Below are 24614 nucleotides of genomic sequence, written 5' to 3' on the forward strand. Positions count from 1 at the left end.
CCCTATCTGTTCTGCTTGGCATGATGTCTGCTCACAATGTCCAAAGGTTTGCTGGTGTGTCTGAAATCCAGGCACTCCCTTGGCTTAGTGGACAATCTGGCCTACAGAGGGATTTAACAAATGCTCAGTGAACAAAACAGCTCTAAGCAAATGACTAAGGCAGACCCCACTTCATCGTTTTGTCCTAGAGCAGGGTACTCTTTTTTCTGCAGTAAGTGCTTACTGAGCAGCTTCTATATGGCAGGCACTGTGCTGGGTTCTGGGAGTGCATGAAAGAACAAAACAAACACGGATGCTGCCCTCTTGGAGTTCACAGTCAAGTGGGAAATATGTAGAAGCAAGGAGTCAATTACAGTGGAGGGAAATAAGCATTCTTCGAGGACTTAGATCAGGGATGCCCAACCCAATGCAAAAGGATTCCTGAAGGAAGTGACAAACTGATTTGAAGGAGGAGTGGGAGCTAGTAGGCAGAGGAAACAGCATGTGGGAAAGCCAAAAGGCCAGAGACACCAGGGCATTTTCCAACAAGTCAACATTCCGATTGGTGAATTCCAACTTATTGCCTCTCTGCTACATGATAGACACACTTGGGCATAAAGGAAGGTGAGCCAACCACACCTGAACACTGCATACTTCAAAAAGGACTTTCACATCCATCTCATTGTGTGATTCTTGTAAAAACTTGGAAGTCAGCAGAAGAAGTAAGATCACCCTCCCCTTCAGAGGTAAGGAAACTGAGAAGTCAGGTGACTCATCAGTAACAGCCTGATTTGTGCACTGATAACCAGAACCTTCATTTCTCCCAATACTAAAGCTTTTTCATAGATTAGGTGATAATCAGTAGAAGTAAGGCTACTGGAACATTTTACAGGCAAGGACACCTGTGGGTCAGAAACTTGCTGATTGCTCATTCTCACCCACCCACCACGCAATGAGTGACAGCACAGGTCTACACATCCTTTTACCAAACTCCCCACTCTGGACAGGAGGAGCACACCAAGGGCTGCCCCAGCAGGCCACACAGCTGGAGAGAGAGACGGACTCCTAGGAGCAGTCCTGCTTGGATGCTGGGGTGATCATGCAAACCCTTCAAAATATATAACACCAGGGCTAGCCTGGGTTGGGTGTGGGCATACTGCAAGCCAAACCATTAGCACCGCAGACAGATGACCAAGAATTCCAAACTCTGCATTGTTTTCTCACCTCTGTTGGCCCCCACCTATTAGACTGAGTCTTGTGGCATCCCAGGGAGGAGCAGTTATGGGACCATTCTTGTCTCAGCAGCTGCTTCCAGAAGCTGGACCTTCCCTGCTGTGGGATACCATGCTCTCCTGTTGCACCAGGGCAGGAGCCAGCTCTCTCCGGTGTGCTACTCAAGTGGGAAAATAAATAATCACACTTGGAGCAGCAGTAGCTAGCAGGGCCTTCCGTCTGAGGGCCATTCTGCCCTTTGCCCTGTTTCTGCATCTCTTCTCTACCCACAGTTTCTCTTCTGGGGAAGGAGAAGAGGCAGAGGGGAGCAGCCATGGAGATGGACATTATTCTTTTCTTAAGAGGGTCTTTGTTGCTGTTATTTCCATCTTCCTCTGTGCGTTGAGAACCCCTGCAGAGTGGTTCAGGCTGCTCAGTGCCATGGAGACAACTGTGCTATCAAAGGGAGAGGATTATGACTCCAGTGGGGAGGGAGGAGCAGGAACCCCGCCGAGCAAGCCGGCAATTGACAGGAGAAGATGACAAGTCACTTAGGCCCTGGTTGAGAGCCCGGTGGCAGGCTGTGAGATACAGAGACAGGTCTTGTCACTTCTGAAGGATTGTTGGTGTCATCGGAAGTACACTGTCTTTAACAAGGAGCTACCTCCCTGAAGTGGGGACACCTGAATCACAGCAGCTGCTGGAGGGGCAGTGGAGGACAAGACCAAGCAGATGACAGAAGGCTGTCCCCAGCAACACAGTACTGGCAGGGGTGGGGCAGAAAAGGGGCACTCAGGGAGGAAGAGGAAAAGCAGGTCTGCAGCCAGCACAGGCGGGATGGATCCTGCAGGGGAACAGGAAGGAGCCCAGGATACCCTGGCAGCTCTAAGGGCAGGAAGGTTTAGGTGGGCCCACACAAAGAAAGGATTCAATAAACAAGGGCTTTAAATGGCTGTGATCTCCAGGGTGCTTTTAAGGGCTCAGGCACCCAGGATATATCATGAGCTCACTGTGTGCCCAACACCTTGCCAAGTGGCTTGTAGGACACAGCAAAACAGTAGACATAGCTCCTGCCTTTCTGATTATCTGCAAACACACATATAAACCGTGCATGAGCACCTGGCTTTTCGAGACCATTGGGAATGGGCAGCAAGGAATGGCCAGGCTGAAAAGCACCCTTCAACAAAATTGGCAGCAGGAAAGACATCAGCATAAAGAATGGAAGCAATCTACTTAATTTCTCTGGAGCTCAGTTTCCCCTTCTATACAGTGGAGCACTTTGCTCTCTAGGCTTTCTTGGGGGCTGCCTTAAAGGCTCTCTGCCCACCTTCCCACTGTGGTCTTACTACTTCTCTTGCAGAAGCAGGGAATGGTCTCTGATATTCGTATCTCTCAGGCTAGAAGTAACTTGAGACATGACAGTGTTGCCAACAGCAAGAGAAAGGAAGCCAAAGTGGTATCTGCAAGGCTGCTGGTGATATCTCAAAAAAAAAAAAAACAACTTTATTCCATCCTACCACACCCAGAATAAATAGGGGAGACACATTTTCCAGGCTCTCCTGACATAGCTAATGGATATCAGATGGGAGCGTCCGCATAGCAAATAGGAACCTAATCTATCCCCTCGTTCAGCCAAATGGAAACAGCAGGATATCCATGGCTGAGCCTCTAGCTTCTGGCGGGGGACACATAGAAGGAAAATGGAAACAGATTACAGTCAGTCTGATATCCAAATAACAAATAGGTATCTCGGAGAGAAATTTGTTTTATTGATGTTTGGGAAGAGATCCACTTTTTCCCCTGTCTGTTCTGGCTTGCCACTTTAATTGAAGAAGGTGCTAGTTAAAAGCTAAAAGAAAAATAAAACAGAAGAGGGAACTCATGACTGGCACCTGGCACGCACACCTGCACATGCTCTGCAGTGGCCTCCCTCCTGACAGTCTGGTGTCAGTTGGCAGTGGCCGCTGATTGGGCACAGCTCATTTTCCCAGGGGTTGACAGATGTTCTAGGCCTTCAAGGGAGATAGATTCCAGGAGAATGGCTCAGGTAGAGCTGGAGCCTGGGGTCTGAGGATGTCAGGTTTCCATAGGAAGAGCTGAGATCAGCCTGGGATTAAGGCAGAGAAAAGATGTGACTACCAACAGGCCAGGGAGGGGCCACTGGGCCTTAGCAACAATCCTCAGAAAAATCCTACTTTGGACTCCAAAACCCAGAGGGAAGAGGAAATGAAGCAAACTTATGGAATGAAGGCAAACTGTCCCTTCTCATCTCCCCCAAAAGAAGATGTGTAAAAGTGTTGGGGAGAGGATAAGGTAATGATATCATACCGGGCCCAGCTGCTGCCTTATCGTAAGTACCACAGTGCATCTCAGAAGATGCCAGGTAGGAGGAGAGATTTTTTTTTGGTACTATAAATATAGTTTATAGGCTTTGCTTTATCTTTATGGCAGACCTGATAAATAATTTACTGGTCAGTAAAAGATCAAAGAAACTGCTAGAACTGCAGCCTGAAACATCAAAACCTCTAATGTTTATATGGAAGCTATACCAACCCTGCAAATCTGCGGTTTGATGGGATACATTTATGGTTGTGTACCCTGGTCCCCAAGGGGCAGAAATTTTAAGAAAACAGAATAAACAAAACACTGGGGCAAACAGACATAATAAGGACAAAGCGGGGCCAGTAGGTGACATCATAAGAGCTGGCACTGTAAATATGGGAAGTTGCTGTGAACACAGGCCCGCCTACTCGTGTCATCTGCCACAGAGAACCCTCAGAAGGGATGTGGACATTTATAAAACCAACAAAGTGTATGTGGTTAACCTTCTGAGAAGTCACTGGAGAGAAACCCATGCTCTGTTGAATGAGCAGTGAACAGCCCCAAATCCAATCAAGGGAACATAAGCATTTTCCCAAGGCTGAATGTGATCACAGTTGAGGTACTGGGAATCCCTGAAAAAAAGACTGTAATACTTAAGCTTTATCCTAGAGCTCAGGCCACATTTCCATGCTCTGTCTCCCCTACCCTGCAGAGCAGCTGCTCCTTGGCCACTCTTGGGCCTCAGCATATGCACAGAGCTACAGATCTTGGAAGGAGCCCTTAGCAGCAAGCTGGGTAAATGCCAAGGTCCTAGTAGGATGAGGGCCAGATTGGGGCCCTCTGAAGCATGAAGCCCAGCCAAGGACCCTATTTCCTAGGTCTTTGAGTGGTAGTTGCTCAAAGAACAGGTGTTTATTCAGAATGAACCAGAGTTTATTCAGTCTTTGTTGTGGTTCATTGAGCACTGGCTAATAGGGAGGGACATGGCCTAGTATGAGGATTCTAGGCTCTCCAAAGGCAAATCACAGCAGTGATAAGGGAGCTAATTCATTCATGAGGCCTCACAATGCCCCCTTCCCAGGCCCTGGTCCACGCTCACCTTTGGAGTGTTCATTCGCTTTCCCATAGTCCTGGGAAAGGAGTACTCCAAATAGCAGATAGAAGTCATCTGTCTGCTGTAAACTATTGTAAACTATTACTTTGGCATTCTTCATCAGTCTCTTATAAGTCTTGTTAACATGAGTCATTCCTCATCAAGTCAACTATGAATACCCTCATCTCTCCCTATACGTTTAACAGGGCCACACTTGCCATGTGGGGTGGGATGGGCCTTCATTGCATGGGATCAGCCTGCTCACTGTAGGAAGTGTAGCATCCCTGGCTCCTACCCATTGATCCACTGATTGCTGACAGTCATTAGTGTCCCTCAGTCATTGAGACAACCAGAATCCCAAGTTTCCAAGCATTACCTTGCCAGTGCACATTGCACCTCCCAGCTACAACTAGGAAAGAAACATATGGGGATGAACATGAAAGACTGATACATTGAATGTATCCATCAGTATTTATTAGAGAAACAGATATAACACAAGATATACAAATATATATGAATTTACAAGATCGGCTCACAATGCCCACTGCATAGGGTCAGATGAGGAAGAGTACAGAGGGTCTGTCTGCACACTGGAGACTGAAGGAGTTAGTTGAAGGCCTGGAGCTCACTGCAGTGTCCTGTGCAAGTCCATGTCAGGAGGCTGATGGGTCTATGATGGAAGGCTGAAGGGTCCATGCCAGACACCAAAGAATCTGCACTGGAAGGCAGGAGATGATGTCCAAGGTGAAGACTGGAGCTCCTCTGAAGGAACAGAAGCAGATCCATCCTTCCTCATTTCCCCTTTACACTATCCAGGTGACCAGCCACCCTAGGGTGTATCCTCCGCACCCTAGCCTGTGGAATTGGTGAGCAGGTTTAGTTAAGCTTCTCTTAACCAACCTCTCAAGTTGACACAAGCAATCATCACAAGGAGATAGGTGGACACATAAAGGACAGACAGAAATGAAGAAAGGAAAGGAAACATGAGGTACACCTGGAACAATGTGGGACAAGCCACCCCTCTCCTGTAAGATTCAACCAGAAGGGCCAGGGATTTAGCTCAGTGGTTCTGCCACCTGCTCCACAAGCTCAAGGACCCTAGTTTGATCCCCAGTACCAAAAAAAAAAAAAAAGGATTCAACCAGAAAACTGGCATTTCACTCTTTTCTTTCCATGGGAGAGAGGGGTAAAGGGTAAGGACTGCTGCCACTGTGATGGAGACAGTCATTTGCCCAACCTACCCAGGCTCCCCCCAGAATACTCCAGGGATTTGGAAATCTGAAAAGATTAAAGAGTTGGCACAGCCATGTTCCTTTGCCAACCCCCCGTCCCTCTCCTGCCTCCATGGCCATCCTATCCCTAATGGAAGCCTATTGCTGATAGACTGGGGTAGGTTGATTTGCTATCTTCCCAAGTGGCATCCTCCAGAAGGGCTGAGAGGTGGCTACTTCTGGGCCAGCTTCAGTGTCAGACTGTAAATGAGCTCACCAGCAGCTTCATTCATTAGAGCAGCAGTGCTACCTGCCCAGACTACAGTCTTGGCTGGGCTTGGTGATTCAAGGGGTCTCCCTGTGCCCACACTCCCCCCTTCCCTGTCTAGCAGGAGAGGAGGGATGGGCTCTTAGCCCTTCCTCTTCCTTCTTAGTGCTCAGCTTCAGGAGCCACTTGCTTAGAGGCGGGGCAGAGGCAGAAACTCTCCATTGTCCCAGACAGATTTCTTTCCTTTTGCTATAGAAGGGGACAGAGGACCACCAGGTAAAAGTCCCATCATTCTGCCTTGACCTGCCCACTTTGTCTGTATGTAGCACAAGCCCAGTGTGGTCTCTGTGTTGCAGCCCCATCTCTACATCTCTGCTCACACTGTTGTTCTAGGCAGTTGGCTAAAGAACCCAAGGACCCAGAGCTCTCCAAGGAGGCTGACATAGAGGCCTCACTTCAGCCTTTGAAGATGACTTTTGAAGTGAGGCCACAGATGGCCCCATGTGGAGCACAGCATATGACCAACTCCCAGGGTACCTGAATCCTATTCCCCCACTCACCTAAAATTAAGGGGGATGGCCTTTTCTTTTGCTGAAGTTCAAGAGCCCAGCTTGGCTTGCATAGCTTGCCTCTGTTCCCCTCCTCTGCTCTGAAACAAACCAGCTGTGGGTTTCTCTGCCTGCTATTCAGAGTGCAAGAAATGACTTCATTGTAGGCTGCAGATCCTTGGGGTAGGAACCATAGATCAGTATATAGCATGGAGATTGAGAATTATTATCTTTACAATTGACTGAGCACCCACCACCACGTGCTAGCCTCTGTACTGAGCTCTTTAACTACATTGTCTTGTTTGGTCCTAATAACAATCCTGTGAGTTAGGTACTATCATTATTCCTCATTTTAAAAGCCAAGGCAACTGAGGCTCAGAGAAGTTAAATAACTTGCCAACGGCCACTTGTGTACTATATTCTACTCCATGGAGCGCCTTACACAGAGACTTAATAAATACTTGACAAATGGAAGAGTGAATTAAATGCCCAACTTTGTCTTCAGTGACTCAACCTCCTAACCCCACCCTGCAGCCAAACCCGACCAGCTAAGCTATTTGTTTATTCGATAAATACTTATTGAACACTTACTCAATTTTGTTCACTGCTGTGAAGGGGCACAAAAAAGCAGCCATTGGAAAAGTTAATGGAAACATTCAACTAATAAAAAGTTAACAACATTTAACATTAACTTGAATTAATTTCAAGGTTATCTGTTTCCACTTTCAGCTAATTAAATGTTAGTTAAATGGTGCATAACTAGTTGACTACAGAGTAATGTAGCAAAAAGAACACTGGATTTGAAGTCAAGGGTCCTGGATTCCAAAACGTCACCACCCCCTCTTGGTACATCAACATGGACAAGACCCTTGACCTTTGCAATCTTCTGTCTGCACCCCTACCCTGGCCTGAGTAGAATCCTATCTTTGCAGTCCTGGTTGTAAGCATTCCAAAGAAAAATGCTTGACAGCAAAATTTATGAACCTTAAAGCTCAGAAACACATGAGATGCTATTCTTTTCTGAAGGTTGAAAATTAGTCAGTCGACTTAGTATTTAAATTTTTTTGAAAGCAATAATGGGCAATTTGTCCATAAGCTCATAAATTTACTTGAAACTTACCCTGAAAACAATTTGTTCTTTCCACATAATTTGCAGAATGACAATATAACAATGTTGCTAGACTACCATGGCAAGGATTTTTTAATTTGATGTTAGCAGGGAAGGGAAACCATAATTAAAATAAGACAGGACACTGACATAGCTTAGTGCCACTAACCTAATCATTGTGTTTGAATTTCATTTTCAAGTTTTCATACTCAGTGGTGCTTTCCAGAAGTTTGGCACCTTTCTTTTTGTCCACTGTATTACAAGCTCCCTGAAGACAAAGACGTCTCCACTACCATTTCACCCCTGAAACCTCCCACAGCTAAGCACAACACCTCTCTGAAAGGAAACAGTAAGTGAATTTTTATTGCCTACACCTCAGCAACTGAAGAAACTTGAATTACAATCACATTTAACCAAAAATGCCACAAACTTTATGTTCAGATTTGAATTTCATTGAAAGATCACTCAGGGAAAAGAAACAAAGAAATGAGGCTTATGACTTTGGGGTGTGATGGTTGATTTTATATGCCCACTTGGCTGGCATAAGTGATCCACAGATAGCTGGTAAAACATAGTTTTGGGGTGTGTCTGTGAGGGTATTTCCAGGAGAAATTGGCTTTTGAATCAGCAGATCAAATAAAGAAGATTAAGAATACGCTCATTGACCTGGGTGGACGCCATCAAATATATTGAAAACCCCAATGGAATAAAAAGGAGAAAGCTAGGAAAATGTGTGCTCTCTCCTGGAGATAGGACATCCATCCCTTTCTGTCCACAGACATCATGAATGTCTGGTTCTTCGGTCTTTGACTAGAACTACTCCATAGGCTTTCTTGGTTCCCCAGCTTGCAGACAGCAGATCATGAGACTTCTTGACCTTCATAATGACATGAGGCAATCCCTTACAATAAATCTCATTCTATCTATCTTATTGTTTCTGTTTCTTGGAGCACCCATGGGGGATAGTTTTAAAGGGTTTATACCAGATCAGCAGCAACTATCATCAATAGCTGTAAATCTAATAATAACACTCATCAATTGCTTCTTCTTTGTCTGACACTATAGTTAGCTCATTGAATTCTCAAGACAAATACAAAGTAGTTGTCTTACTTTATAGATGAGGAAACAAAGACATAGCAAGATCAAGAAACGACCCTCTATCAAAAAAAACACCCACAAAACTCATAGCCAATAAATAGTGGGCTGAGATTTGCACCAATTCCCAAAAGCTACCTTCTTTACTAATCAAAATGAGACTGTTCTCCAACTTTTTGAAAAGAGGCAACAATTTTTTTTAGAGATGAAGTCTAGATTTTGGCAAGAAATGGGGAAACTGAGAACTACGTGGCTTGGGCCATGATTGTCTTCTGACTAGCCATGACTGATCTAAACTGGGACAATGCTACCTTAATTTCATAAACTTGCAAGGGTAGTAGAGAAAATGTAGGTGCCAGGGCTGGTGTATGAGAGGCAAGAGACTTTGCATGATTGGGAATTTTGCTCCCTTCTGTTCATGAACAAGTGTGATGTAGGAGTTGAAAGCTGGAGATATTACTTGGCTTTTTACCAAGTATTTTAATAGCAGCATCCTTCAATTTCTCTTCCTTGGCCGGAGTGAACCACAGGAGGAGATGGATGACTGGGAAGTCATGAATCTTGCTCAGGCCATTCTGCCACTGCACATGTACATGTGCATATCCCAGCAGTCTTAATGGCACTTAGGATCTGAATCATTTGCAGTTCCCAACAGATCCAGTCTCCATGGGTGATGTGTATCTGTAAGCTCTCAAACAAGGTTTTCAGGGTAGAAAAGTTCTACATTTGGAAACTCTTTTATTCTCCAGTGTTAAGTATTGAACTCACAGCTTCTGTACATGTTAGAAAAGCACTGAACTACATCTTAATCCATAGGCTGGGGATCACAAATGAATGAATGAATGAATGAGTGCATATCATTTATGGATCCTAGTTCTCAAAATGTTTCAAGTCTTTAGTTTTCAAGCAATGTCAAGGTACTTTTAAATTATTGAATTTAAACTTGACTACTAGTTAAGTACAATGGCATTATAGATGAGACCTTAACCTTTTAGTTCCTTAGTTACTAGTTAATTCATACACCTTCATGCTAGTGCCTCTGACCACAAGGAGAATGAACCTTGTAGAAAAATGAGACACATACAGGAGTAATTTCAATCCAAGGCGCAATGTGACCAGTATGAATAAAAAGAGAGAAAGTTTGCTCCTACATAAGTGATCAGAGGAGAATTTGTGAAGGAGGGCACCATGGAAAGATACCTGAAGAATGAGCAGGTTTTTACTAAGTAGACTTGGGAGGAAAATGGAAGATAGAGGAAAAATAGAATACAAGGCCCAGGATTGGGTTGACAGAAAGTGAACCTGTTTGAGTATGAACTTTATGCTGGGATGGGTGGGGAATTGGTGGAAAACAGGATCAGGAAAATCTACTCAACTGTCCTGAGGTTTGAGGGTCAAAATCAGGTTTATGAGGCTTATTCAAGACACAATGGGGAGTCATAGAAGGTTTGTGAGCAAGGAAGAGAAAAGAGCACATTAATTTACTCCCTGTCCTTGATTTTGAGAACATATGATCTTTTCTGGCACATACCAAGTACAGCTCAGACTGAAGCCAAAACTACTTTCCCAGGCAGCATCTAACCTGGCTGTGCCTCCTGCCTGCTCTTCATGCCCAGAAAACTCTCAAACAAGTCCCCTCTCTGGGCATGTGGCCTGAGTCAGCTTCCCTGAGCTGCTCTCTAACTCCTGCTTTATTGAACATTCTCCATGATTCTTAAACAAGACCCCCAATTCTGCTGCAGCTAAAATTCAATAATACCAAACCTTTCTCTAGTCCCAGAAAAATAAGTTGATATTGTCTTAATTGTAAATTTTTCAAATATAAATTTATTTTTAAATATTGGCCTCAGCTACAGCTTGCCTTTAATAAAATCTAGTATGAGTTGCTATTTGATTTAGCACAAAATTATATTTTTAATTAGCCTGGGCTTTGAAGTTAGGTCCATCTGGATAGAAATCCTTGGTACACCAGTTACTAGCTCCATGACCTTAAGCAGATCGATTGCCATTTCTGAACCTCAATACATTAATCTGCAAAATGTGGGCAATTATGCCTTTCCACTTGGGTGTTGTGAGAGTTAAGTGAGATTAAACCATAGAGTGCCTAGCCAAGTGGCAGGTGCTTTGAAGCACTCAACAAGAATTTTATCCCATCGCTCTCTCTCCCACTCATTCCCCTCTCCCTGCCCTTGGGGTGAGGACCACATTCCATGCCAAGACTTGATTTAATCTGCATATGGTGTGGTTCTGCAAAGAGGGAGGCAGTTCTAGAGGGCAGAGCCAGCTCCCTTTGAGTAGAAAAAACCAGGGTTCAAATCTAGCAACTCTCACTGGCAGCCTGACCTTGGGCAAAGCATTTCTCTTTTTCAAGCTTTTATATTCTGTGCCAAATAACATTGTATTAGTCAGGGTTTGCCAAAGAGATAGAACCAATAGATATATAGATATAGATATGTAAGAGGAGATTTATTATGGGAACTGATTCATATCATTATGGAGGCTGAGAAGTACCACCATCTGCCACCTGCAAACTGGGGATTCAGGAAAACTGACTGTGTAACTCCAGAGTCTGACAGCCTGGGAACTGGTCAGTGATTGAGCTAAGGGAGGAGGGCAGGGCTGATGTAATTCCAGAGTCTGAAAGCTCCAAACCAAGAACTCCAACATCCAAGGGCAGGAAAAAAAGGATGTGCCTGCTCAAGAAAAAGAATTCCTCCTTTCCTCCAGTCCTCCCCAGTTTGGTTCCAGTCTTCCCTCAATGGACTGGATGATGCCTACCCACATTGGCCAAGGCAATCTTCTTTACTCCGTCTACTGATTCAGATACTAATGTCTTCAAAAACACCCTCACAGACACTTCCAGAAATAGTGTCTTACCAGTGATCCAGGGGCCTAGTCAAGTTGACACATAAAATTAGCCACCACAAACACATCCAGTTACTGTAAGAATGAAATTAGTACGTGTAATACTCCTTAGCACCACACCTCTTACAGTAGAGGCTCAGCAGATGTTAGCAGTAAAAGCTTCCGGCAGCCAACCTGGCAAATGTGAGGACCACTGGGGCACAACATTTTCCCCTCTTAAACTCAGTGTTCCCTGTTCCTTGCTGTTCTTTTGTTTCCAATATTTTCCATCCTCCTTGCACTCTATTTGTTCAGTAGGTGGCATATTGTAATGGATAATCATTTTGTCACCCAAGACAGACAGACCTGGCAGGATCCTTGGCAATGTGATTGTGTGGATTGAATGATCAAGTGCAGAGAAAGGGCTTACAACAGCACCTGCATGCGGCAGCCCTGGAGAGGGTAAGCCATGTTCACAGTTCACAGTGTGCTGTGAGTCTTTCCCCAGACTCTGACCCATTGCCTCCTCCCGGTCATCTTAAGCCCTTCTTCAAATACATTTTCACAAGGTCCACAGTAGTACTGATCCTCTCATCTACAACAACAATGACAAAAACAAGGGTATTTTAAAGGCACACCTGGAAGGGTCCTCTTTTCCTGGGGGTCATTTGCTGGGGGGGGTCAGCAACTAGGACAAGGAGAAGGCAAGGCCAAGCCAGTGGGCCCAGGCCCTGGAAGCAAAGTGGATGACTTCCTATCTCATCTCTGTGCATTTTACTTAAAGAAAAGCTCATAGTCATCTCTTTCCCCTGGTCAAAGCAGTTCTTATTTCTGCTAACTCACCCTGCAGACATTAATTAGCTCCCTGCCAAGCATGGCCAGATCTCACAGAAATCAGTGCCAGATAAGGCAGGAGGACTCCCCAAGCAGTGCCCCCCAACCCATACAATGGGGAGGGGTGTCCATTTGTCCCCTGTCCATGTGTCACTGCTGGTCCAGGAGAGCTGGGGACTTTAACCTCTGAAACTTGTCCTCCAAAAGGAAATTATCCTGTCTTCCTAAACCCCAAAGGAATGCCCTTGCTGTATTAAAATAATCTCTTCTGTTTCTATTTGCTTTGCCTGTTTACAACTCATTGACCCTTACATCACCCCACCTACTAGAGTTGGAAGGACCTTAGGAAAAAAGCAATCTGTCTTCTCATTTCACTGTGAGGAATGAGGTTTGGAGAGGCTTTGAGACCCGCCCAAGGTCATCAGATCTGCATTTGGCTAAACCAGAAACAGATCTCAGGCCCCAGGGTTCCTTCCACAGTTTTCCATAGGAGGACTTAGCTGCTACTCTGGAAGCAAACAGGTACTGAGGAGACTTCAAACCATCCATTTTTCATTGTGCATTTATTGAACACCTATTGTGTACCAGACATGGCACTAGTCACTTTCATAGACACTATTTCATGAGATTGTCTTGCCTCATTTGGGATCCCTGGTGGTACTGGCTCATATTACCTGCTCAATAAATTTGGTTTTCCCTTTTTGCCTTTGGAGGCATGTTGTGGACTAGAATGAGAGTGAGTTTTGGAGTCTCGGTTTGAATCTTATCCCTGCCACTTCTCAGTTTTCGTTCTTTGCCTTCCTAAGCCTCAGTTTCCATATCTCTAAAATAAAAATAACTAAATTGGAATATGTTTATAATTTTTAAACTTAGTGTATGTGAAGACCTGGTACTAATAGAAGGTGCTCAATCAGAGTAGTTCTTGCACTGGACTCTGTGTTAGTGATATTGTTAATTGCATTCAGGTAGTTGAAAATCTCAGAAGTGAAGACACATGTATAAATAACCACAAAGCAAGGCAGAATATGGTAAATATCATAGAAGGGACAAGTGATGAGCTTTGGAGGCTCCAGGGACAACCTTTAAGACTGGAAATGGAGCTTGGCCTCGCAGGCCCAAGCGGTTGCAGGCTCACTGGGACCTGCTTCCTCCGGCTTGCTCCACCAGCTTGCAACACGGACAGGGTGAGGGACACCCCCCACACTCCCCCAGGCACACCCACTAGCCGCCAACTTGGCCGTACAGGCGCCTCCAACAACAGCCCCCCCCCCCGCCTCTGTCCTTTTGGTGGTACAGTTAGTTGGTTCCACACTACAGAGGCACAGGGGGACATAAAACCCATTGTCCTGAGCTGCAGAAGTGAACAACAGAGAGGGGGTCTCTCTCAGGCTCCCTGATAAAAACAAGCCCACTGGAAAAGTGAAGAAAACCTCTGCAATAAAGGCACACCAGACCACTGTACTTGGTAAGTTGGAGGGATCATCACCTTCCATCAGAACCTGGACTATCTTCAGGGGAAAGGCAGCTGAAACCTGCTCTAGAACCTTGAAGAGTTCAACCCTGCAGGAGGACAGGGAGCTCAACTTGGGACTTGCAGCCAGAAATCTGCCTGAATCTCACAGGTCTGGGACTAGCTTGCTGAGACTCATTGACTTATAACTGCACACTGCTGCCCACGTTATCTATTGTGACAGCAGAGACATACCCTGAAGGAGGCCCTTCATTTGTATCTTTTATTTGTTATTTTCAAAATTACCACTATTTTTTTTTTGCTCTTTTTTTTTTAACCTCTGTTAAAAATATCTTTTTATTAGACGTAACAGAGACACTTTTTAATATTTTATGTAATTATATACTTCATTTTCTTTGCTTGGGTTTTTATGAACAAGATCTCTCAGTCCAGTAATTCTTCCTTTGGTGCCCACTCACATATTCAGTGAGTTGGGCCTGGGATTTAGCTCAGTGGCTCTGCCGCCTGCCTCGAAAGCACAAGGTCCCACGTTCAATCCCCGGTACCACCAAAACCCCCCCAAACAAACATACTCAGTGAGTGGCAAGTGCCCCACCAAATGTCTAGGCACTGTGAAATGTGTTGAGGAATTTTTTAAAAAGAGAGAGAAGGAAGAAAGGAAGGAAGGAAGGAAGGAAGGAAGGAAGGAAGGAAGGATGGACGAACAGGCATAGGTCTGTATTTCAAGAAGACCATAATCTCTTGGACTACTTTCTTTATTTTGAATGTCTCTGTTTTAACATATATACTTGCAATTCATAAGATATACACTTTAGGGCCGGGGATTTAGCTCAGTGGTTCCGCCGCCTGCCTCACAAGCGCAAGGACCTGAGTTCGATCCTTGGTACCAAAAATAAATTAAAAATCATAAGATATACTTCATTTTCTGCTGTAGAATTTTTTACAAAATAGCCTACATATCCAAGGTAAAGTGGATAATGAAAATAATTAGGGTTAAAACACTACTTTTAGTGTTAAATTATCGAAATGAAAAAGTGATGCTATCATCTAAATTATTTTGATAACAATTTGAATTTTTAGAGTATAACTTTTTCAAAGACCTGAAATATTTTAATAAAAAGAAAGCACTTCTTTCTTTATTATGTATCAATATGCAAAAGATTACCTGTCTTCTTTGAAAGGTGCCCTTGAGTCATTAGCAAAAGTAAAAATTAAACAGAATCCAAAGCCATATCTACTATCCTCATATTAGTCTTTGTCTCCTTTCTTTAATGACTTTTGATATTTTGTTAGTGTTTGTGTGAAGAGGGACGTGTACAACTGAATCTTCTCAGTGCAAAAACCTAAATTATCTTTTGAAAAGTTGTCTGCAAACTTATCACAGACATTTCCCCTTGTCTATGTTCATGTATGGCTACCATATACATCTCTAAATTTCCATTTATACTTTTCATATTTTTAATGATGATTCATAATTATATAATTGTAATTTACTTTTAAGTTTCCTTATAAATATATTTAAAAACCATGTTCTCAATGACTGGCCATCTATCCCACTTTTGGTTGGGATATAGCATCAACTATTGCTTTTATACAGCATACCAGAATCAGATGATTCTTGGGGGAATTTCATTCAATTTCATTACTTTAAAACTCTTCAATGCAGTTCCAGCCACACATAGTCATTTAGATACCGCATACTCAAAGATAACTTACTGAAGCTTGTTCACAGAACTAAGCTTTCCCTTGATGTCTCCTCCAACCCCCTGCCCCCGTGCTTCTGGAAGTATTATCCCAAATGCTCTCCAGGACTTAAATAACAATTTAAAAGACATTTAACACCACAACAGAGAATTTGTTGGCATGACTTGAACAATACGGTTACTCCAGATGCTGCATTCAAACTGTATGGGTCCACTGAAAAAATAGATGTAACCATTTTTCTCATAGACAGCATTCACTTTATCACCAGTTCCTGGGAAGACCTCTTCTATCAGTCTGGGATAGTCTCTACCCATGACACGATTAGTATCATCATATCTCCAGAGCTGGTTTCCTGAGAAGAAGAGAGTCTTGCTTGTGTCCTCAAAGTGAACAGCAACACTTATCTTCTTAATCTCTTTTGGAAATCCTAGTTGCAGTATTTTGGGGGGATCGCCTTCTACAATGTCATAACCATTGAGAGCCCAAAATTTCCTTCCTCTAAAGATGAAGATACAGTCATGGGAAGGATCCTCGTATGCAGCATCAATATGGTTCAGAAGTTCTGGCCAAAATGATTTTGTCAAAAACAGCTCTGTGTCAACCTGCTGAGGGTGCAGACGCCAGAAGAATCTGTCTTTAAAGATCATTGTTTCTCCTCAGAGACTGGTAATAGCATCGAGGGATAAGGGAGGATCACATTTGTCTGGAGTTTTGGGATGTTTAGGGTTGGGATCTTCATCTCCTGGACCATAGAGAGACTGAATCCCTTGTACATCATCATCAAGAAGCATAAAATGGCTTTTGCCAGTGTAGGTATAGATAGGAAACATGAGAGCTCCTGGGTCCTTGGAGTGGTCAAGACTTAAGGAGTGACCCAACTCATGAGCAGCAACAAGAAACAAGTTGTAGCCTTTGAAACTATTTCTCCAGTATTCATCATCATCAAAATAGGCATCTCCACCCGCTGCAGACAGGCAGGTCTTGGCAAGCCCTACCGAGGTCCTGAGTCGCACAGAAGATGCCGAATCACCCCACTGCAGACAGGCAGGTCTGCCCACGCCCTACCAAGGTCCCCAGTCGCATGGAATAGGCGGAATCATCACGCTGCAGACAGGCAGCCACCTGGCTCCACACTACAAAGACGCACAGGACACCAGAACTAGAGACCAAGGTACTGAGTCCCACTTCTCCTGGTCCAGAGGAAGGGGCTTCCCGGTCACCATCCCTCTTGCTGCTCCCAGCCCAGAGGAAAGGGCTTTTGGGCCACCTTCTGTCCCACTGCTCCTGGCCCAGAGGAAGGGGCTTCCGGGCCACCATCCCTCCCACTGCTCCTGGTCCAGAGGAAGGGGCTTCCCGGCCACCATCCCTCCCACTGCTCCCAGCCCACAGGAAAGGACTTTTGGGTCACCATCCCTACCGCTGCTCCCGGCCCCTGTCTCACCTCTCCCAGCTCAGAGGAGATAATCCATGCAGGCGCTAACAGCACCCCCACCCCAGTCGAAATGAGAAAACACAAAAATAAGTCTCAAAACCAGACTTCCAGATCATCTACAGCAACCCCAAAGGGAAATGAGATGGAACACTCTAATACTCAACCACCCGGACCCACTGAACTGGCAACAAAAGGGGATCTGGAAAAAATGAAATCAGAAATAATTTCTCAGATAACAAGAGAAATTGTGCCCCTAGTGCAAGACATGATTAATAAATCTAGAGAGGAGCTCAGGAACATGATGGAATCCCAACATAGGAAACAAATGGAATCCATAAAACAGATGCAAATAGATTTCCAGGACATGAAAATCTCCATTGAAAGTCTACACAGCAGAATGAACCAATGTGAGGACAGAATTTCAGATATAGAAGATAAGATTGCAATTAGTGACCAGGAAAAGAAAAATTGTTTCAAAATTATAAGGGAACATGAGAAATCAACCCACCAGCTGCTAGATGATGCAAAGAAGAATACCATAAGACTGATTGGGATCAATGAAGAAATAGGAGAGAGTGGAGATGACATAAAAAATCTCTTCACAGAAAGAATGGCAGAAAACTTCCCAAGCAAGGGAAAAGAGCTTGACATACAGATAAGTGAGGCATACAGAACTCCAAATAGCCTTGATCAAAAAAACTCTACACATAGGCATATAATTGTTAAGATTCCAGAAATACAACAGAAGAACAAAGTTCTACAAGCAGTCAGAGAAAAGAAACAAATCACATACAAAGGAAAGCCCATCAGAATCACAGCAGACTTCTCAACACAAACCATCAAGGCAAGAAGAGCTTAGAGTGACGTATTCCAAGCCCTAAAAGAAAACAACCTCCAACCCAGATTGATGTACCCTGAAAAAATATCTTTCAAAATTGATGGAGAAATAATATACTTTCATGACAAAGAGCACCTTAGGAACTTTGTGAATACCAAACCAGCACTCCAAAGAATTTTACACAATATCCTAGGAGCAGACATTGAGGATCACAACCCCAGGAAGCAAAGCAGAATGAACCCATCTGGCATGACAAGAAATTAAATGTAAAGGGGGAGAACCCAACAAAAAGAAAAAGTCATGGCAATGACAAGTCAATACGTTTCAGTTATAACCATCAACGTTAATGGTCTCAATTCACCAATCAAAAGAAATAGACTGGCAGAATGGGTCAAGAAGCAAAATCCAACAATATGCTGCATACAAGAAACACACTTAATTCAAAAGGAAACTCATAGACTGAAAGTTAAAAGGTGGAAAACAATACTCCATGTGACAGGAACCAGAAAAAAAGCAGGAGTAGCTATTCTCTTGGCAGATCAAGTAGATTTCAAACCAACACTGATTAAGAGAGATGAAGAAGGACACTACATCCTTGCAAAGGGAAGAATCCAAGAGGAAGAGATAACAATCATAAATATCTATGCACCAAACACTAGTGCACCCAACTATATAAAATAAATACTAACAGACATGAAAAGTCATATATGCACTAATACAATTGTAGTGGGGGACCTCAACACCCCACTGTCACAAATTGATAGATCAACTAGACTAAAAATAAGTAATGAAATACTAGAACTAAATCGAACTCTTGAATAAATGAACTTAACAGATGTTTACAGAGTCTTCCACACCACAAAATCAGAATACACATTCTTCTCAGCTGGACATGGGTCATTCTCAAAAATAGACCACATACTCACACATAGAACATGTTTAAGTAAGTGCAAAGGAATTGAAGTTATCCTCTGTATATTATCAGACCATAGTGTGATGAAATTAGAGATCTATAGCAAAAGAAACTCAAAAAATTTCATAAACACATGGAAATTGAACAATACACTTCTGAATAACCAATGGGTCACAGAGGAAACTGAAGAAGAAATCAGACAGTTCTTTCAATTAAATGACAATGACAATACAACATATCGGACTCTGTGGGACACAATGAAAGCAGTCTTACAAGGGAAATTCATAGCAGTGAATATGCATATTAGGAAAACAGAACGAGTCCAATTAAATAACCTGATGCTGCACCTCCAGCTTCTAGGAAAAGAAGAACAGGACAACCCCAGAGCTCATACAAGGGAGGAAATTATAAAGATCAGAGGAGAAATCAATGCAATGGAGGCTAAGAGAATGATACCAAAAATCAATGAAGCCAAGAGTTGGTTCTTCAAAAGAATCAACAAGATTGACAAACCCTTAGCCAACTTTATCAAAAAAAGGAAAGAAAAGACCCATATCCATGCAATTAGGAAAGAAAAGGGTGATATTACAACAGACCCAGCAGAAATCCAGAGGATCATCAATACCTACTTCCAGAACCTATACGCCAATAAGATGGACAATACAGAAGAAATGGACAGATTCCTAGATACATATGAATTTCCAAAGTTGAACGAAGAAGACCTAAAAATTCTGAACAACCCAATATCAACCAATGAAATTGAAAATGTAATTAAAAACTTATCAACTAAGAAAAGCCCGGGCCCTGATGGCTTCACTGCTGAATTCTACAAGACATTTAGAGAGGAACTGCTGCCACTACTCTTTAAACTCTTCAGTGAAATTGAAAGGGAAACAATACTCCCAAATTCATTCCTGGAAGCAAGCATCACCTTGATCCCCAAAGCAGAGAAAGACCCAACCAACAAGGAGAACTATAGGCCAATCTCACTAATGAACACATATGCAAAAATCCTTAATAAGATAATGGCAAACAGAATGCAGAAGATCATACACCCTGATCAAGTGGGATTCATCCCAGGGATGCAGGGATGGTTCAATATACAAAAATCAATCAATGTAGTACACTATATCAATAGAGCCAAGGACAAAAACCATATGATTATCTCCATAGACACAGAAAAAGCATTTGACAAAATCTAACATGCATTTATGATAAAAACCCTACAAAAAATTGGAATAGATGGTCTCTACCTCAAACTGATAGAAGCCATCTATGAAAAACCAACAGCCAATATCATACTAAATGGTCAAAAACTGAAATCCTTCACACTAATATCAGGAAGAAGACAAGGATGACCACTATATCTCCACTCTTGTTCAATATAGTTCTGGAAACATTACCCACAGCAATTAGACAAGAGAAAGAAATAAAAGGAATAAAGATAGGAAATGAAGAAGTCAAATTGTCATTATTTGCAGGTGACATGATAGTCTACATAGAAGACCCCAACAACTCCACCAAAAGTCTTCTAGACTTAATAACCAAATTCAGTCAAGTAGCTGGTTACAAGGTCAACACACAAAAATCAATAGCTTTCCTCTACACCAATGACAGACTCACTGAGAGAGAAATAGGGCAAATAATTCCTTTCACAACAGCATCCAAAAAACTGAAATACCTAGGAATCATCCTAATGAAAGAAATCAAAGACCTCTTCTCTGAAAACTATGGCACTCTGAAAAGAGAGATTGAAGATGATATCAGAAAATGGACAGACATCCCCTGCTCCTGGGTAGGAAGGATTAATATAGTGAAAATGGCCACACTTCCAAAACTGCTATATAGATTGAATGCAATTCCAATTGAGATCCCAGCAGCATACTTCATGGACCTTGAGAAAACAATCCAAAAATTCATTTGGAACAAGAAGAGACCCAGAGTAGCAAAAGCAATTCTAGGTAATAGAGACATGTCAGGGGGTATCACAATCCCCAACCTGCAACTCTACTACAAAGCTACTGTGATAAAAACAGCATGGTACTGGCAAAGAAACAGACCTGAGGACCAGTGGAACAGATTAGAAGATGCAGAAACAACACCAGACACACTCAGCCATCTCATCTTCGACAAAGGAGCCAAACACCCTCACTGGAGGGAAGATAGCCTCTTTAATAAATGGTGCTGGAAAAATTGGGCTTCAATTTGCCAAAGATTAAAACTAGACCTATATCTCTCACCATGCACTAAACTAAAATCAAAATGGATTAAAGATCTAAATATTAAAATAGAAACTCTGAACCAGTTGGAACAGAGGTTAGGTAGAACCCTTGAAGACATCGGTGTAGGAAAAGATTTTATGAACAAAACCTCAGCTGAATGTAAACTAGCACAAACAATCAACAAGTGGGATCTCTTCTTATTAAAAGGCTTCTGCACAGCAAGAGAAACCACCAGCAGTGTGAAGAGACAACCCACAATGTGGGAAAAAATCTTCACCTGCTCTTCCTCAGACAAAGGTCTACTATCTCAAATCTATAAAGAACTTAGAAAGATCAGACCTCCCAAATTTAAAGACTCAATCCAAAAATGGGCATCTGAAATGAACAGACATTTCTCACACAAAGAAGTAGAAATAGCAAATAAATACATGAAAAAATGTTCAACATCACTGGTCATTCGAGAGATGCAAATGAAAACAACACTGAGATTCCACTTCACTCCAGCAAGAATGGCTGCTATCATGAAATCAACCAATAACAAATGCTGGCAGGGCTGTGGGGAAAGAGGAACACTGCTCTACTGCTGGTGGGAGTGTAGACTGGTGCGAGCACTGTGGAAATCAGTATGGAGATACCTCAAAGAACTAGGACTGGAAGTCCCATTTGACCCCGCTATTCCACTGCTGGGGATCTTCCCCAAAGAATTAAAAGAATCATACCACAGGGATATATGTGTGCCCATGTTCATAGCAGCACAGTTTGTGATAGCTAAAACTTGGAAACAGCCCAAATGCCCATCAACTGGAGACTGGATAAAGAAAATGTGGTTTTTTTATAAAATGAAGTACTACTCAGCCATAAAAAATGAGAAATTAGAGACATTTATAGCTAAGTGGATGCACATTGAGGTGATACTCTTAAGTGAAATAAATAGGACACACATGAATAAATTCTGAATAGTTTCTCTGGTGTGAGAAACTGAAAGTGTAAATAAGGACTAAATGTATAATAGGTCATGTGAAATAGGAAGAAAAGGGGCAAAGGGGAAGGAAGTGGGAGGGCTAGAGGAAAAGATAGAAGGGAATGGGATTAATATGAGAAAATGGAAAAATAGGAACAAAATCTTTGTAAATAGGGAGGAATGGAGGGGTTGAAGGGAGGGCTGGGCAAGGGTGAAAAATAAGAACCAAGAGAGACTATGTAAAGGTGCAAATTTCCAATGATGAATGTCATTATATTGTATACCTAAAATGTACTGATGATTAGAATGAATAATCAAAAATGTAAAATAGGAAGAAAAGGTCCAAAGGGGTAGGGGTAGTGGGAGGGGCAGGGGAAAGGAAAGAAGGGAAAGGAAAAAATGATGAGAAATGGAAAAAATGGAAATAAAGTCTTTGTAAATAGGGAAGGGTGGAGGGGGTGAAGGGAGGGCTAAGAATGGGGAAAAAAAAGAACCAAGATGCATTATGTAAAGGTACAGTTCCCAATGAGAAAAGTAATTGTGTTGTATACCTACAATGTACCAATAAAAGGATTTAATAAAAAAAAAAATGGGCATCTCCTCCATAATTTGGTCCAGGAGGAAAAGCACGGGCCAGTAGACCAGAGGGGCCATCAAATTGGTAGAAGTAACCGTGCTCTTTAGTTCCAAAGGAGATCATGATATCTGCAGTGGCTTCATGGAGTCTAGTAAAATTCAGAGGGGTCAAACTGGACCAAACTTTGAAAGCTTTTTTGAATGCTTTTTCCACTTCAGAATGAGTCATATCAGGTGTATAATTCACAATTGTGTAAGTTAAATTCATTTTGGACCATTTGAGAGTTCAACGGAAAACAATGTATCCACCCACATCGGGAACCCCACATCTTGGTTTTTTCATGATATCTAAGGTGTTATCATCAAGCTTTCCTGTCACCTCTAAGCCAAAGAAAGACTGCATTTCTCGGAGCCTATCAACCATTGAGCTTGCTGCGTTCTTCTTCAAGATGCCCGCAAGATTCACAGGATGATAGTATGATTTCAGATAGCACTCTACAAACTGGAAGCCTTCTTCAGAAAAGTCCTCATGATCATCACCACTGGGCAGGGGCAAGGAGCAACAATGATTCCAGCTCAAGAAGAGGAAGGCAGCCAGGACACCTGGGCACATCTTGAATGGTTGTGCCTGGAGGCTGCTGGCTTTCCGCTGGCACTACCTTTGCTTTTATAGGTGGTGAGTCATCACTAATGGATACGTTTCAACTTCCTAGTGAGATGAAGGTAAACATGCTTACAAGGCAACTTTATTTTTCTCCCAAGTGTGGTTTGTGGCAGAATTTGAGGGACATACAAAAATAAAGGCAGCTCTTGTTTCGGCAGAGTCTCAAACCCCATCTGGCAAAATAAATGGCGACAGCATATTTATGGATACAAGAAACAAAAGTCCAGGTCCTGATGGCTTCACTGCTAAATTAGCTTTTAGAGGCTACAGTCTATAGTCCACTGGCTCCACAGCAAGATGGTATGGCACAGGGGCATCTTGGAAGAGAGGATCTCATGGCCTGGAGGTGGGGGAAGCAGAGAGAATCTTTTGCTCTTATTTTCAATATTTTTTTCATTTCTACTCTTTTAAAATGTTTGTTTTTCTCTTTTTTCTCTCTCTTCTATTCTCTCTCTCTCTGCCTTCTCCCTTGCTTTCCCATGTTGTCCTTTATCTCCCTTTTGTGTTTCTGTTCTGGCCCTAATATATATTTCTTGTTTATTTGTCTTTTCTTCTCTTTCCTTCTATTGCCTGTGCTTTCTGGCCTCACTGCTAACCTTCCCGTATCCTTCTACCTACCTATTCCTCCCTCCTCAACTCCTTCTAACTCCCCATCATGAAGGGTAACATTCCTATATTAAGTTTATCCAATATAAGCATATGTTGGGTTGGTCCTTGTTTTGATTTAATTCACACAGTTAAAGGTGATAGATTAATAACTACCACAAATTGTCATTTTCTAAGATGTACTTGATGCTAAGGTGTTGCTGATGGTATCACTTGGGCTAAGGTGTTGTGATTGATCTAATCAGTTGTCCTTCCTGGTATAATGAAAGTGAGATAGCCTCAGAGCCATTAGAGATTCAAAACCTAAAGACGAGCTATATGTGGAAGACACGTCTAAGAAGCAATCATTCCATAAGGGTTCTAAATATAAGCAACAAAGATACTTACAATATTCAACTTAAAAGTTTCAACCCAGGAACTAAACCAAGGACAGTACCAAAGACAAAAAAGAGAAGACATTTAAGCAAGTCACAAAATCAGACTTCCACCCTACAAAAGGCAAATTCTAGGGGAAATGAGGGGGGAAAGTCGGATAATCAACCACCTGGACATCCTGAACTGATAGCACAGGAAGTAACAAAACAGATGAATGAGGCTCAAGAAAAATTCAAAGCAGAAATAATCTCCCAGATAACTACAGAGATGGTAGCAGAGTGAAAGACATGATTAGAGGCTCTAGAACAAAAACTGATAAAAAAAAAAAATAGATGAGT

The 24614-nt window shown here is 42.7% G+C and overlaps 1 pseudogene; it reads right to left on the reverse strand.

The window, feature by feature from the left end:
• Positions 1-15176: 15176 nt before the first annotated feature.
• LOC101722476 (collagenase 3-like) lies at positions 15177-23264 on the reverse strand (annotated as a pseudogene).
• Positions 23265-24614: the final 1350 nt, after the last annotated feature.

This window comes from Heterocephalus glaber, unplaced genomic scaffold (genome assembly GCF_053883595.1).
Source record: "Heterocephalus glaber isolate CG9 unplaced genomic scaffold, H.glaber_assembly_v1.0 deba00001429, whole genome shotgun sequence".
Classification (NCBI taxonomy): domain Eukaryota; kingdom Metazoa; phylum Chordata; class Mammalia; order Rodentia; family Bathyergidae; genus Heterocephalus; species Heterocephalus glaber.